Below are 16,026 nucleotides of genomic sequence, written 5' to 3' on the forward strand. Positions count from 1 at the left end.
CTTCACAACAATCCTAAGTGAATGATATTAATATTATGCCCATTTTAAAGATGAAGAAACTGAGACACAGAGAAGTCACTTATCCCAAGGCTATGCAGTTAATAAGTGGTAGAGTAGAAATAAGATTGGAGAAGTAGGACAGGACCGGAATGTGCAGTGATTCATAGGCCATGTTAAAATTTTTGATAAAAGAAAAAGGAAGGCACTGAAGTTTTAATGAAGGATGAAGGCTGTGTGTGTGTGTGTGTGCGCGCGCGCGTGTGTAACATGAACATATTTGCATTTCAAAACAGTCACTTGAGCTGTAGTATGAAAACTAGTTGAAAAGATGGGAAGAGTAGATATTGAGAAATCAGTTGGTCCTGGAGGACAAAGTGGATACGTTTTGAGATATATTTTGGGGAGAAAGTAGATGAGGTGTGTTGAGGGGACAAAGAGAATAATGTTTCAATGGTGATCCCTAGGTGTCTGCCTTGTGTATCAGGGTAGATGGTGGTGTCATTCTCTGAAGCAGAGAACACAGGAAGAGAAGCAAACCTGAGTACAGGAAAAAAAAAAGTCATGAATTTGAGGTATTTGGGGGACATAGCCACTTGGCAATGTCAAGAACGTAGTTGTATTGATGGATCTGGAGTGCAAGTAGGTCTATGCTTGAGATTTATTTTGGGAGTTATCTGTGATTGATGGTAATTGGAGACATGGAAATGGATAAGATCCAGTAAGGAAAATGAGAAGAGATAACTGCTCAATACATGGTGAGGAAGCCCAAGTTTCTCTTGGCCTTGATTCAGCCCTTTACTTGTTTTTCCACTTACTGATCCAAACCCTCTCTTCTGTAAGAGCAAAATAAGTTCAACTAGTAGTCAGAAGAATCATATCAAAAAATTGATATAATAAATTGAGTTAATACTTGGGATTTATTTTTTCTTTTTATCCAGTTTGAAGCATTCCTTCTAGAAGAAAATAATTAACCTAGCAATTATATTATGTCTTAACCTTTTTAGCACGTCTTTAATACTCAAAAAGCATTTGCGCTATAAAATGAAAACTTAGGTTAAGCACACCCAGAAAGTAACTTGCCAAATCATGCTCCCAAAGGTCTGGAAGAATTATTTCAGTTTATACAGGAGCTTGTCTTACAGATATAAAATAACTACAGTACTCAGAGAAGATGGCTTTCTTTTTTTTTTTTTTTAAGTGTGATTACCAGAATTATTATTTTATCCATTGCGCTGAACATTCACCAAGGGAAAATACATATCTACCTCTAATGTCTTCTATTCATGCTGTTAATAAAATAGCTCTAGCACAGATACTTATCTGACATGAAATTTCCATGAGATAAAAATCTGAACTTTAAAGGAAAGCAAAACAAACTCTTTTAGTTCATAAGTGATTTAGAATGAACTTTATCACCTAAATTCATGAGTGAAGTTTCTCATTCTGACAGTGAATTGTGAAGTAACTGAGCAATGCAGTGATAAATACTAGGTGAGCAGGGTGAGCTGTGCCAGTGTTTTCTGGATCGTTCAACCATCAGTAGCAATAAGGCAAATAGTTATAACTCCGGGTTTTGTGACAATCTGGTTACATTTATTATGTAGAGTCAGACACATCCAAGCAGGAAACAGCAAACAGATGTTTGCTCAAATTAGGGTAATCCAAATGGGTTTTTCAAGAGGGACAAGGACAGAGCAGTACGCTAGGGCCATTATCCCATGCCTGAAAGGATGTGTAAAAAAGAGAAACTCAAAAAAGTTTTGTGGAGAAATTCACCTTGAGAGGAGATATGATCCTTAATGAAGGGACACAGCCAACTTTAAGTGATCCTGCATGGAGGCAACCAGGAGAGTAAAATACCCCCAGTTTATGCTTCTTCCGCCTTAATGGGGCCCCTAGCAGCCATGAGCTGATTTAGTTCATTCAGGCCAGCCTCCAGGGTCAGAAAGCAGGATGGAGAAGGGTGGGGAGGAATTCAATAGAGAAATAGAATATAGTGAGCACAAAGGAAGAATGACAAATGAACAACTAAAATCAGTGGATAGAAGTTACTGCAGTGGGGCGGGGTGGTGGCAATGGTAATTTATAGGGAAGCCTGAGAGGCTGGCTCAAAAACCTACACATTAGTCTTATGTGTCCATAATGAATATGGCAATAGCGATTCTAAAACCAGCGGAGTGGTCAGACTAAAATTGAATGACTGTCTCTTGGAAATCTTACAGAAATTAGGCAGAACTGTTAATTCCAAGGCCCCTTTTAGACTTGTGTACTGTGATTCTATGTTTGTTGAAGAGAAGGTCAATAAAGTTGATGTCTTGGCAAAGATTCTATAGGGATTCAGAAAGAGCCACCCCAAGATGTGCCTCCGTGGTATGTGAATTATTTTGAGCTAAAGACCACCAAGACCTTGTGCGCTCAAGAGAAACTTCTGCCCCCCACCTTAATTATCTAGAAGAATTTAAATTAAGAGCCCAGCCTGTGATAAGAGTTATCACCAGAAATGACTTTTATTGTCTATATGACAGGACAAATTAATAATTACTGAACATGTGCTCTCCCTGCAGTGACCTACCGAAGCTCCAAGACACCTTACCTCATCCCTAGCTCAGGATGTCTTATACACCCATGTGCCCTTTCTATCTCTGAACCTCTCCTACATATGGGCTCTCTGACTCCCTCACGTATGAGGGGTTCCCATCCATAGGAATGTATGAAATCTGGTTATTTTCTCTTGTTACTCTGTCTCATGTCTATTTGATTATTAAACCAGCCAGAAGAACCTTGAGGATGGAGGAAAGTTTGTTCCTCCCCGACAGTACTAAAAAAAGGTATGGGTTTTCTGGGTTTTTAGTAAAATGGGTATTTAAAAGCCCACTTGCCAAACTGAAAAAATTCCTATATACAAAAATTTTCATCGCAGCAAAGAGCAAAATGCTGTTAAGAAAATTATAGTATGTTTGTCAGTGCTGGATCGATTATAAATACAAGGAATCATGAAACATCATAAAAAATGCATATGACTCAATGTCAGGTAAAAAAGAATTTTAAATTTTATATATACTACTCTGCTTATAATTTAAAAAATACACATGAAAAAAGATGAATGAAGTTATTAGAAATTAAAGCAGTTTTATTAAGGTGGCAAAACAATGGATAATTTGTTTCTTCTCTTAATTTTTCAAGTTTTCTGTAATGTTTTATCACATTTTATTTAAATATTTTAACATGTCAAATACTTAAATGTTTCATTTGTTTTAATTTCAATTTAAATATATTATTTTAAATGAAATTAAAGTATTTTTTGGAGGACTGAAAATTTTCTACATCTTGATCTGAATGAAAGTTACCTGGGTGTATACATAATAAAAATTCTTTGAACTGCATATTTATAATTAACACAATTTATGCACATCTATACATGTACATACATAAGTTATACCTCAGGAAAAGAGCTTTTTAAATTATAATCCACAACATATTATCTAAAGTATACTGGATAAACCACAACCATTTCTGTCCTACACCCATCCCTTTCTTAACCCTGGCAACCACTAATCTCTACTCCATGTCTATAATTTCTGATTTCTAGAATGTTACAGAAATGAATGATACAATATATAACATATTATGATTGGTTTTTCTCACTTGGTATGGTTCTCTTGAGATTCTTTCAGATTGTCAAACGAATCAATAGTTCATTCCATTTTGTCTCTGGGAGGTGTTCCATGGTATGGAAGTACCAGTTTGTTTGACAGTTTATCCATTGAGGAACATCTGGATTGTTATTGAGAATAAAGCTGTTATAAGCATTTTTTTTAAAAAAAAGCATAGCTGGAAATGAAGTTGACTGTTCTTTCTAAATTTACCTCCTGCATTTGATCAACACAACACAGCATGATATTCCCGAATTTTAATCCCCAAAATGAACAAAAAAACCTTATAGCATTCCTATATATCTATTTCTCTTTACTGGAAAACCTTTGCCTCTGGATACAGTATCATGCTATCTGTGCGTGTGTGTGTGTGTGTGTGTGTGTGTGTGTGTGTGTGTGTGAGTGTGTGTGTGTTAAGCTGCCATGGGTGTGAGGAGCTGGGGCACTGCACAAAATATGGAATGCTTCACGAATTTGTGTGTCATCCTTGCACAGGGACCGTGCTAATCTTCTCTGTATCGTTCTAATTTTAGTATATGTGCTGCCCAAGTGGCACAGTGCCATGCTATTTTGATTGACCACTTGGAAGTCAGTGACAACAGGATGATAAGTAAGCTCATACGATTTCTAGTAATAGCAATAGAAATAAAATTTTAAAAAAGCATCAGTTGAGACTGGGAGTAAACTGCAATTTGAAAACACAAATGATCTCTATTTATATTACCATCACTTGTCATTTTCATAGTACTTTTTATTTGCAAATTCTTCACAGTGGGAACCTCTAGCACATAGACAGCATTGAACATAATTGCTATCATTTGATTCACAGGTAGCGGAGAATTTGTTTTAGTGAAATCGAATGCTATGCTTGTCAGAAATTAGCAAAGCCAGAGCTAGAACACAAGTTTTTGAAACACAATTGTGAGACTCAGATGTGCTAGCTATTCTGTGTTTCTTTAAAAGTCTAGGTCTTAAATATATCAGTCTTCTCAATGGAAGCTGGTTTGTTTTTTTTTTTTCATTTAAATTTCCAAGCTTTTGATGTTCATTTTAATTTTTTAGTCATTGCTGAAGAAAATATGTCTGATATCTCAGATTATGAGTAGCAGTCTCTTCCAAAGGCTGCTTGATGGGAGATATTTCCTGATGAATAAGTATGTCCTAATTCAAAGAAAATCTAAATCTCAGGAATTGTTTTCATATACAGCTTAGTTTACTTTCTACAACCTGGAACAGTGCCCAGTTGGAGATACAATGTGCAAGCATAATATGAGAAGTATTGTGTAATTTCTCCAGTGTTCTTTTGGTTTGATTTCCACTGTAGGGATAAGACTTTTTCACTATGAGCTCGTAAGGCAAGTCACTTACTTTCCTGTATTTCTCATTCTTCATGGTTATTGCATAAGATGTTTGAAAATACTATCAATAATATTGTTTAAAGACTCTATATATGTCAAGTGCTCCATTTTTTACTCGATTTCTTTTTTTCCCAGCTCTAAGGAGATATTATTTACATATAACATATATAAATTTAAAGTGTATAACATGGTGATTTGATACACATATATATTGCAAAATGATTACCACAATAGGTTTAGTTAACACCTCCATCTCCTCACATAATTACCTTTTGTCTGTGTGTGTATTCTCTGATTTCTTTTTAAGCCAAATATATGGGGAACTATATAATTATAATTTAAAATATCTTTTCAAGACTTACACAATTAAAATATAATTTAATGTTTATCATTTTAATTAAATACATATTTTTTCAGAAAATTAGAAATGAAAAAATTCAAATGATATATTTCCTAATGGACCAGTCTGTCTTTCGACATTTGCAGTTCTCCCCAAAGAGGTTGCTTTGTATTCAGAAGAGGGACGTTCCTTTCACTGATATCCTGTTACCTCCTAAAGTTATAAGCCTCAAACTTTAGAGTTCATGATTAGTATCTGGGGTAGCTCTTGAAGGGTTACAGAATATATCACCCCAAAATATGACTGAAGGACTTCAAGACATGCTGCCTCAAAATATGCCACTTTGGCATATTGATTATTTTGAGCTATAGGCACTTGAAAAACAGCAAATGCATTGAGAGGCTTTCTCTGAACTTCTCGAATCTGCCTAAAGACAGATCCTCCAAAAGGAACTCTATTGTCCTAAATTCCCTTGACAGAAGTTTTATCAACCAGGGAGAACTGACTCTCATCATAGAAGAGGAGACTAGACATGATACCACATCCAGACAAATCTTATCACAAAAATAAATCAGTCTTTTCAATGAACAAACCTTGTCAAAAGTTATGATACCTTCCATCTATTCTAAGGGACTATTCATCTTTCCTAAAAATCACTTACTCTCTTTTTGCACAGCAAAGGAAACTATCAACAAAATGAAAAAGACAACCTATGGAATGAGAGAAGATATTCACTAATGATACATAAATAGGAGTTAATATTCAAAATATATAAGGAACTCATATAACATAACACCAAAAAAATTCAATTAGAAAATGGGCAGAGAATTTGAATAGACATCTCTCCAAAGAGGACCTACAGATGGACAATAGGCATATGAAAAGATGCTCAACATCATTAATCATCGAGGAAGTGCAAATTAAAACCACAACAAGATGTCACCTACCACCTGTCAAATGGCTATCATCCATAAGTCAACAAATAACAAGTGCTGGCAAGATTGTAGAGAAAAGGGAACTCTCATGCACCATTGGTTGAATTGTAAATTGGTACAACCACTATGGAAAACAGTATGGTGGTTCTTCAAAAAATTAGAAATAGAACTACCATATGACCCAGCAATTCCACCTCTGGATATTTATCCATAGAATTCCAAAACACTAATTTAAAAGATATATGCACCCCTATGTTTATCGCAGCATTATTTATGATAGCCAAGATATGGAAACAACCTAAGTGTCCAGCGATAGAAGAATGGATAAAAAAGAGGTGCTATATATCTACAATGGAATATTACTTGGCCATAAAAAAGAACAAAATCTTGCCATTTGCAAGAACATGGATGAACCTAGAGGGTATTATGCTAAGTGAAATGGGTCAGAGAGAGACAAATACCATATGATATCACTTATATGTGGTATTTAAAAAACAAAATAAACAAACAAAACAAAGAAACTAACAGATACAGAGAACAAATTTATGGTTGCCAGATGGGAGTGAGGTTGAGGGAGAAGAGTGAAAAGGAGAAGGCATCAAGATTTACAAATTGCCAGTTATAAAAACAGTCATGGGAATGTAAAGTAGAGCATAGGGAATATAGTCGAAAACATTGTAATAACTATGTGTGGTGTCAGATGGGTAGTACTTACTGGGGTGATCATTCATAAGTTATATAAATGCCTAATCACTATGTTGTGCACCTAAAACTAATATAATATTCTATGTCAGTGGTAATTGAAAAATTAAAAAAATTTTTTAGTCATTTACCTGAAGAGACCCGCATCCTCATCCCCCTTTCCTTACTAAGATGATATATAAGCCTAAATTATAAAGCTACCTCTCTGAGTTAATTTGATTTTTGTCTCAGCTAAGAATCCAGAAAAGTAGAGGGAAAATAAGTTTTCCTTCCCTACATGATATAATGCAGATTTCTGGGCCCAACCTCTAAAGAGTCTTATTTAGTAAGTCTAGGTGAGATCCAGGAATATGCATTATTAAAACATGCCAAGAGATTCTGATGCAGTTGGTCCTTAGATTACCCTTTTCCAAATATAGCCTTTGGTTCTCATATGAAGAGCTTGCACACTTAATTAGTCACCGCCTGAGGACAACAAGCAAAAATTACCCCAAGACATACACAAACACACATACTTGAGCAAAGTTTACACTGATAAAGCCCTAAATTTGGGTTTGAGCAGAATGCAGGGTATATGTTGGACAATCCCATGCTTCTGAGCCCTGTTCTAGCCAAATGCAGAGCTATGCCTTTGGCTACATGGTGGCCTTGTCCATCAACATAGCACTGGAGTAAGAGATAGGCAGAAATTTTCATGTGCAAACATTTTATTAAATAAGGAGCAGCGGTTTAGAGGAATTTAAAAAAATACTTAACAGATTCTAAGATTCTAGAATTCTTAAAAAGATTCTAAAAACCACGTTCTGAAGGTGGAGGAGAACTTTGTAGAAGCCAGGTATATTTTGTCCTTCACGATCGAATATTCTACAGATTCTCCATCATATGATCTTTGGGCTCTACAGGGACACCCCCCAGAAACGAGAAGTTCAGGGAATCCTGAGGCAGCTTGTTTCATCTCTGATGGTCCCAATTACTAGAGTTCTGTACTGCGGAAGAAACTCAGTCTGAATTTATTGGCCTAATTTTTGCCCTGATTCCCGCCCACTTCAAGTATTTGAAGACAGTTTTATTCTGTATCCAAATCTTCCTTTCCCCAGCCAAACTTTCCAGTTTCTTTGATTATTCTTCATTTATCATGTTCTCACACCTGGTTGCCAGCTTTTGAATAATTTAATTTATCAATATCTATCTCTAAGTGTGCCTCAGAGTGGAAGATAAGGCATCAATATCAATGTGTGGAAGTCTTAAATGTAGTTACTGATTTTCTGTGACCGTCTTAGAGAAAGTATGGGAAAAGAGAACAGTTTTCCTTATGTAATTATTATCGTTCATTATTTACCCATTTTTTCAATAATTGTATGTCAAGTACCTTTTCTGCAAAAAGAACCCCAGACAGTAAAGTAGGTAAGAAAAAGATTATAGAGTGAAGACGGCTAGAATAAAGGTAAGCATGGGAAACTCTTATATATTTTCTTAACCTAAAATATAAGAAAGTGTGGAAGTCTGGAAAAGATGATATCTAGTCTAGAATATTCTCATTTAAATTGATTAAAAACTCATTCATGCACAGAACTATATAAAGGCTGTTTTGACAGAGGGATTTAAATCATATCCGTGCACAAGGCCTCTCTGAAACAGAAGTCTGAACGATCCTGGGCCATAATTGTGAAATCATACTTAGCATATTTAGCATTGGCACGGAGAGCTAGGGAAAGCCCAAAACTCAAAATTATTCACTCATAATGTCAAGTGGTAGAGGGCAACATAAAAGATAACTGTCAGGATATCCTGTTTACCTATTATGAGCTAAAGAAAGCAAACTAATTTGTTTAAATTTGAAAGAGAATTGATTGACTTAATACTTGGAAGCTCAAGGAATGAACTTCAGGCCAGGTTTGATCCAGGCACTCAAATGATGACTTCAGGACATTATCTTTCTCACCCATCTCTAGGCTCTACTTTCTTCTTTGATGGCTTTGTTCTCACACAACCTTGAGGTGTCTTCAAGTTATAAGATTCCAGTTCTGCAACATCAACAAAAAGAGCTTACCACAGGGCTAGGATTGACACTCTCCTCCACCCTCCGCCCCAACTCAGCTTGACTTACATGCACACTTCTGAACAAACAATTGTCGTCATGAGAATTGTTACTCCTCCAAGACTGGCCTGGATAACATTCCCACTTCTAGAGCCAAGGAGAAGATTTAACTCTATCTGAACTACATAATGTAATACTTGGAGGAAGTACTTTCTACACGGAAACAAGGAAATTGAGGTGCTTTTAGCAGAAGTAGGACTAAACTTTGGCCATGCAAAACAAACAAACAAACAAACAAACAAACAGTTGTCTAAAACGTAGAGATTAAGAGAAAACATATTTATGTTTCTGGTATAGTCAGCTGAGTTACCCATTTCAAGGTTTATTGGGTACCAAGCACTAGGTGCTGCAAAAGATGTGAAGATAGGCAAGACAAGACACAGCCCCTACCCTTTAAGAAGCAGTTGTCTTAAAAAAAAAAAAAAGGCAGTTGACTAGAACTTTGCTCTCAAACTTTAGTATGCATAAGACCCCTTAGGAACTTAAATGTAGGTTCTGGGCCCTTTTTCAGGCTTATTAAATGAATTTTTGGCCCTGGGGGTCTCTTTTAAAGCAGGTGATTCTATTATAGGTGATCCTTGAACAATACTTTGAGAAACATGTGTCTAGCTGTTAATACATAACATATACACAAAAAATGATAATGCAAGGCAGATATGGAAATAATTGAAAGTTTCAAGTTGTGTGTGCCAAGAGTATAGATCAAGCTGGGCTTAGTCTCAGCTGTGAGAGATTAGTGAAGATCTGGTGCTTGTAGAGAAATATATTCAGGCTTTTAACAGGCAAATTAGAGAGCAAAGCTTTCTAAGTGGAGGAAGCAGTGTGAGCCAAAGCACAGGTCTCAAGGCCCCCAGGAATCCTTTCTTGGAAACAGTCTGAATAGGATAAGAATTGCATTTTTGGCAATAAGACTACAAAAATAACAATATCACTAAATTGTACACTTAAAAATGGTTAAATGGTAAATTTTGTTGTGTACATTTCACTATAAATTTTTTTTAAAAAGTAAGTTAAGACCAATTGGTGGAGGGATTCTCTCTGTACTGTGGAAATCTGGTTTGAGTCTGGAGGCCTTGGTAATTGGAATCCTCTCAACACTTAAAACATGGCAAATAATCTAGGTCATTGCCTTTATTGGCAGGAATGATATGTAAACATTTGCTCCCTGTTCTGTCATAAGTCATCAGAAAGGACCGAGGGGCCCTGTCACTGGGGCTGGATTCTGGAGCCTTACTTCAGTGGCACCTGAAAACTTGCAGAGGTTCCAGGAGTTGAGAAGGGCAGCTAGTGCAGTGAAAAGGCACTGGGGAGCTCAGGGAAGCAACTGCTTTATCAGCTGAAATGGAAGTATTTCAATATTTTCAGGTCTGGTCTGACTATATTGGTGTAAATTGGCTGAATGCCAGCAACGTTCATGGGTGTTTTGTGTTCCATTCTGTACAGATTTACCTGCAGGGAATCAATAAAGAAGGCCAGATTTGACCTTTCCTATCATATATTACAAAACTTTATCTCCTCTAATGTTTCCTTTTCCTCCTCTCCAGCCTTCCCATCTGGCAACTACTCTTTCTCATACACACACCTCTAGTCACCCAGTTCCCATGAGTATACTCTGATTTCCTTCAATAACATAACTTGAATGTGTTCTTCCCTAAATTTGCAAACCAGTTCTTCAGCATCTCCCTTACACACCTACCCAAGCTTTTCCTTTCTATCCTCATGCCTGATCACCCACCGAAGAAATGGACCTGATAAATTAATATGAAGGTTTGCACTTTTAATGAAGACATATGGAAGCATCTGTTGTCCAGAGTAACAAGCAAGTCCCCGTGGCCGTAATTTCCAAGAGACTGATTGTTGGGTAGAAACCATTTTTGAAAATGTAGTCAAGTCTGACATCACTCATCTCTCAATTAACAGCATAAGGTTTTCCACTCACAGATGACCTTGGATACAGCCACCCCTCAATGCGTTTGCCCAAAGGAGGCAGGATGATTAAGTAAAATCACATTCACCAAGAATCCCAAAACTCCAATGACTGCAACTTCATTTTGCTAAATGATCTTGAATGTATCAGTATGTATTCTGTCTCTAACCCCTTTCTCTTCCTGGAGAGGCAATGAAACAATGGAACTTAAAAGGTGAAATAACTAAATGTAATGAAGTATCTTAAATTGGATCCTAGGACAGAAAAAAGATAGTGGAAAAACTGTTAAAATCCAAATAGAGTCCATAGTTAATAGTGTTGCGCTAATGTTAATTTCTTAGCTTTGACAAACATATCATGTTTGTATAAGGTACTAACATTCAAACCATAGAGGAGGATGGGTAACGTGTATACAGGAGTTGTACTGTATACACGTTACCCATCTGTACTAACTTCACAACTTTTCTGTAAATATAAAATCATCCCAAAATAAAATGTTTATTTTTAAGAAAGATCAAGAAGGAAGAGAATCTAGTCCATAATTAGCCTATAATCAAGGAATGACTGCATCCATCACTGACACACCCTGGATGTGAAATCTTCCTCCAGCTTCTTCAAAGCACAGAAAACTGGCGTTCTAGCGTTTTAGCAACATTTCAACATATGTAATTATTAAAAACATTGCACGAAAAAGCAGTCTGAAAAACCATTAGAGGCTTGGTGGGTGTGGACCTGGTACCTCTTTTTTGAAGCTGCCGCTGAGGAGACTCTGGTGCTCCTCACAGCCGAGGAAAAGCCCAAGGAATCATCAAGACTGAGAATAACGATTGTATTGATTTGAAGGCGGGAGGGCATTGATTCTCTCATCTGTAAAATGCTGTCTTGCTTACTTTATGATAAATATTGTGAGGATTAACCGAATTAAACCTGTTCCATAACTGAAACAATGCTTGACTATGTTGTAAGAGCCACATACCTATCTATGTATGAGTTAGCTATTGTTTTTATGGGCCTCATAGTCAAACTGATTCTACTAGAATGCACCCTGAGAAGATTCTGGCTCAAATGTAATCTTGTAGAGTTTGAGATACTTTTTCGGTTGTCACCACTATCCACCCAGTCACCCAATCACTCCTTTCTCTCAGAATTAAGCAGTCACTAAGTTCTTCATCTTCCTAAATATCTCCCAAATCTATTCTCTCCTCTCCAATGCCCTAGTCGACTCATTGACTCTTCCTTAGATGGCTGCAATAGCCACCAACCTGTTTTTATTTTCCTCAGGATCTTCTAGTTTTGGTATCCTTCAAAATGATGCCAAATTCTCTAAAATACAAAACATATGCATTAATCTCCAGCTTAAACCCCTTTGAGTGTGGTCAACAGCCACTCTGTCTCCAGCTTAACCTCTCTGATCCTTAAGTCCTTCTATGTCCCTCTGACCTACATCATCATAGCCAGCCTACACTTAGCACTGGCATGAGTCCAGGCCTTCCCACATGTTCTCTCCTTTCTCTGGAATGATCTTTCTATCATGCTTTAACTAATGAATTTCTATTTAATCTTCAAGACACTAATAAAATTTTTTCTCTTTTGTGAAGTCTTTCTCAGCAACCCCAGGCAAAGTTAATCATTTTCTCATCTCTGTTTTCATTTTACTTGGTATGGTACATAGTCTTGTCTATGCGCTTAACAGGTTGAGCTAGAATTATGTGTTTATGGGTCTGTCTTTCTCAGTAGACTATAATTTACTTAATGACAGAGACTGTGCCTAATTCTTTGTTAGCCCAGAACCATGCCCATATGTCTGTCACATCAAAGATGTTTAATAACAGTGTGTTGAGTGAGTGAAATAATAAATGAATGGATTAGTATAACACCTCAGGTGAAATATACATTGGTAGGAGAGTATATAGGGTAAAGGAGAGGCAATTAGTATTCACCACTGTAGCCATTTTGGACAAATTTCTTACTCTGTCTGTGTCTCAGTTTCCTCATCTACAAAATGGTGACAATAATATCTTTATAGTTATGCGAAGACTAGTCAATAAATGTAAAGTGCTTAGAAGAGTGGCTGGCATATAGGAAGTACTCACAATATATTAGTTGTTGTGCTTCAGAGAGACAGAATCACTGTAAATTCCATGAGAGATAGGGACTATATTTTGACTTACCATTTAATTCCTAACATTTGCCATGGTGCCTCATACAGAATACTAACTCAATAAAGATTTTTTGGATGACTATCAGAATAATAAAAAGGAGAAGAGAAGAAAATGAAGTTACAGGGAGTGATGTCAGAGGCGTGGTGGCATGAGAGGCCCCCTTGATCGCTCCCCTTGAAGTTACAAGTTTAACAGCTATAATTTAACAAAGGATTCCTTCAGAGCGCACAGACACTTCTGAGGGATCTACACATCAAAACATCTGAAGATGGGAACATGAAGGCTAACAGGGGAGCAGAGATGAGTGCCAGATGCAGCCTGGAGCTCACTGCAGGTCTCCAGGGAGAGGGGAAGAATCAGGCTGATAGTGCACTCTCTGTACCCTCGAGCATTCCTGCCTGAGTGATCAGCATATAATGCGGCTGAATCCAATGATCAGAGACAAGGTACAGAAGCTCTACAGCTGTGTTCTAGCAGCCGCCATTGCCAGGCTGAAACAAAGCCACAAATATGTGGAGATTAAACCACATGCTACTAAAGAAGAAGTGAGTCAAAGAAGAAATAAAAGGAGAAATCAAAATATACGTAGAAACAAATGAGTATGAAATTACAACATATCAAAACTTATGGAATACAGCAATAAGAGGAGAGTTTTATATCATTACAGGCCTATCTCAAGAAATGAACAAACAAACAAACAAACAAAAATCCCAAATAAAAAAAACTAACATTACATCTTAAAGAACTAGAAAAAGAACAAGAGAAGCCCAAACTTTAAGTACTTACATACTTACCTATAACCAGATTATATGATCATGACTTCAACAATCATTTGTCATCTGCATTGCAAGGACAGAATCAAAATGAGATATGTAAGAAGTATGTGTTAAGTCAATTTATGCTACTAGAACTAATGACCATAGACCGAGCAATTTATTAGCAATGGAAAGTTATTTCTCACAGTTCTGGAGGCTGAATGTCTGAGATCAGAATGCCAGAATGATTGAGTTCTGGTGAAGATCCAATTCTGGATTGCTGACTGACTTCTCACTGTATTCTCATACGGTAGAAAGAGAGAGCCAGATCTCAAGCTTCTTCTTATAAGGGCACTAATATCATCATGACGGCTCTACCCTCATGACTTAATTGTCTTCCAAAGGCCCCACTTCCAAATACCATCACATTGTGGTTAGGGTTTCAACATATAAATCTGTCAGGGACAGGAGGGGAGGACACAAACATTCTTTGTGTAGGGAGGCAAAACTATCTCTATCCATTTTATGTTTTTCGGCCAAGGGTCTTTAACAAAAAGATTAATAAGAGAAAAACAGGGTGGGTGGGTGGCTGAAATGAGTAAAGGGGGTCTAAATTACAAACTTCTTATTACAAAATAAATGTCATGGGAATGTAATGTACAGCACAGCAACTATAGTTAATACTACTGTTTTGCATATTTGAAAGTTGCTAAGAGAGATCTTGAAAGTTCTCATTACAAGACAAAAAAATTTGTAACTATATATGGTGACGATGTTAACCAGATTTGTGGCAATTATTTTGAAATATATACAAATATTGAATTATTATGTTGTACATCTGAAACTAATATGTTATATGTCAATTATACTTCAAATTTTTTTTAAAGAAAACTTTTTATTAATGTATGCAGTGCACATCACGTGGGAGAAACTTAAAATAGAATGACTCAAAGTAGTGGTTTAGAACTCTGGATTATAGAGAATCTTCAACAAAGAGCAATAAATTTGTAGAGAAGTGAGTGGTAAGACAAAAGAAAGTGGTTTTAGGCTTCTGAGGGTGGTAAACTGTGAGAAGGTAAATAAATATATGAGAGGAAACTAATGGAGTAAGGTTTGTTTACAGAGTCTTCTGTGCAGTCTCCGGGCTGATGAGAGTCTGTTTCCAAAGAAAGAATTTATATCCTGCTTTCAGGCAGAAAAGAGGGGGAACTCAGAGAGATTTTCCTGTTTGCTGCTTCTTAATTGCTTTCAGCCCAAAATAATTTTTATGTCAAAAAGGCATATTTTGGGGTGACGTATTCTGGTTTCCTTCATTTACTATTCAAAAAGGCTCTGGGAAGGAGAAAATGAATAGGAAGAATAGTTTTATCTAAGTTCACTAGTTTGAACCACAAACTATAAAAATAAAGAGGAAAGATATGTAACCAGACTGTAAGCTCCATGAGGAGATTGTCGAAGTATAATTGTCAATAAGTTAAAAATATCATTCACATATAAATATGTAATGAACACATGAAGGATCTTTTTCAATGAATTAATTAATAGGAGCCAGCAAGATAATACAGCTGGTTTCAGTTTTATGACATACATTTTTTTTTTTTTTTATCGCCTACAGCACCTGATGTTCCTAGGTGGTCTCCCATCCAAGCACTAACCAGGCCCAACCCTGCTTAGCTTCTGAGATCAGACGAGATCGGGCACATTCAGGGTGGCATGGCTGTAGACCAGCTGGTTCCAGTTTTAATAAAGAATGTTCAAATAAGATTGCTAGGTTAGATGCAAAACTGTTTAATGTTCTTCAAAGCAATCAATTCTAACCTTTGGAGTTATTTTCTCTACTGGACAAAAATTATTTGCATCATTATGGGGGAAAAAAACGTGTGACTTCACTAAGATTTGGACTTTTACTCAAGAGTAAACAATGAGATGAACAAAGTATATTCACCTGAGATTATTAAATAATCCTCGGATAGGCCTGATAAACAATGTCCTCCTGTGACATTGAAGAGACACGCCATCCACATTTTTGCAATATTTTCAAGTTTTAAATAATATTTCTTAACAGGATGGATTTATTTTTTGTTTTCTTCACTGCC

The 16,026-nt window shown here is 36.5% G+C and overlaps 2 non-coding genes across 2 annotated transcripts; both read right to left on the reverse strand.

Moving 5' to 3' along the window:
• Positions 1-4,103: 4,103 nt before the first annotated feature.
• LOC111737325 lies at positions 4,104-4,209 on the reverse strand. Its single transcript, XR_002779412.1, has one exon. It is a non-coding gene; the product is annotated as a U6 spliceosomal RNA (small nuclear RNA).
• An 11,327-nt stretch (positions 4,210-15,536) lies between these two features.
• On the reverse strand, positions 15,537-15,655 carry LOC111737318. The gene has a single exon (XR_002779411.1). It is a non-coding gene; the product is annotated as a 5S ribosomal RNA (ribosomal RNA).
• Positions 15,656-16,026: the final 371 nt, after the last annotated feature.

Source organism: Pteropus vampyrus, unplaced genomic scaffold, assembly GCF_000151845.1.
Source record: "Pteropus vampyrus isolate Shadow unplaced genomic scaffold, Pvam_2.0 Scaffold25, whole genome shotgun sequence".
NCBI classification, from domain to species: Eukaryota; Metazoa; Chordata; class Mammalia; order Chiroptera; family Pteropodidae; genus Pteropus; species Pteropus vampyrus.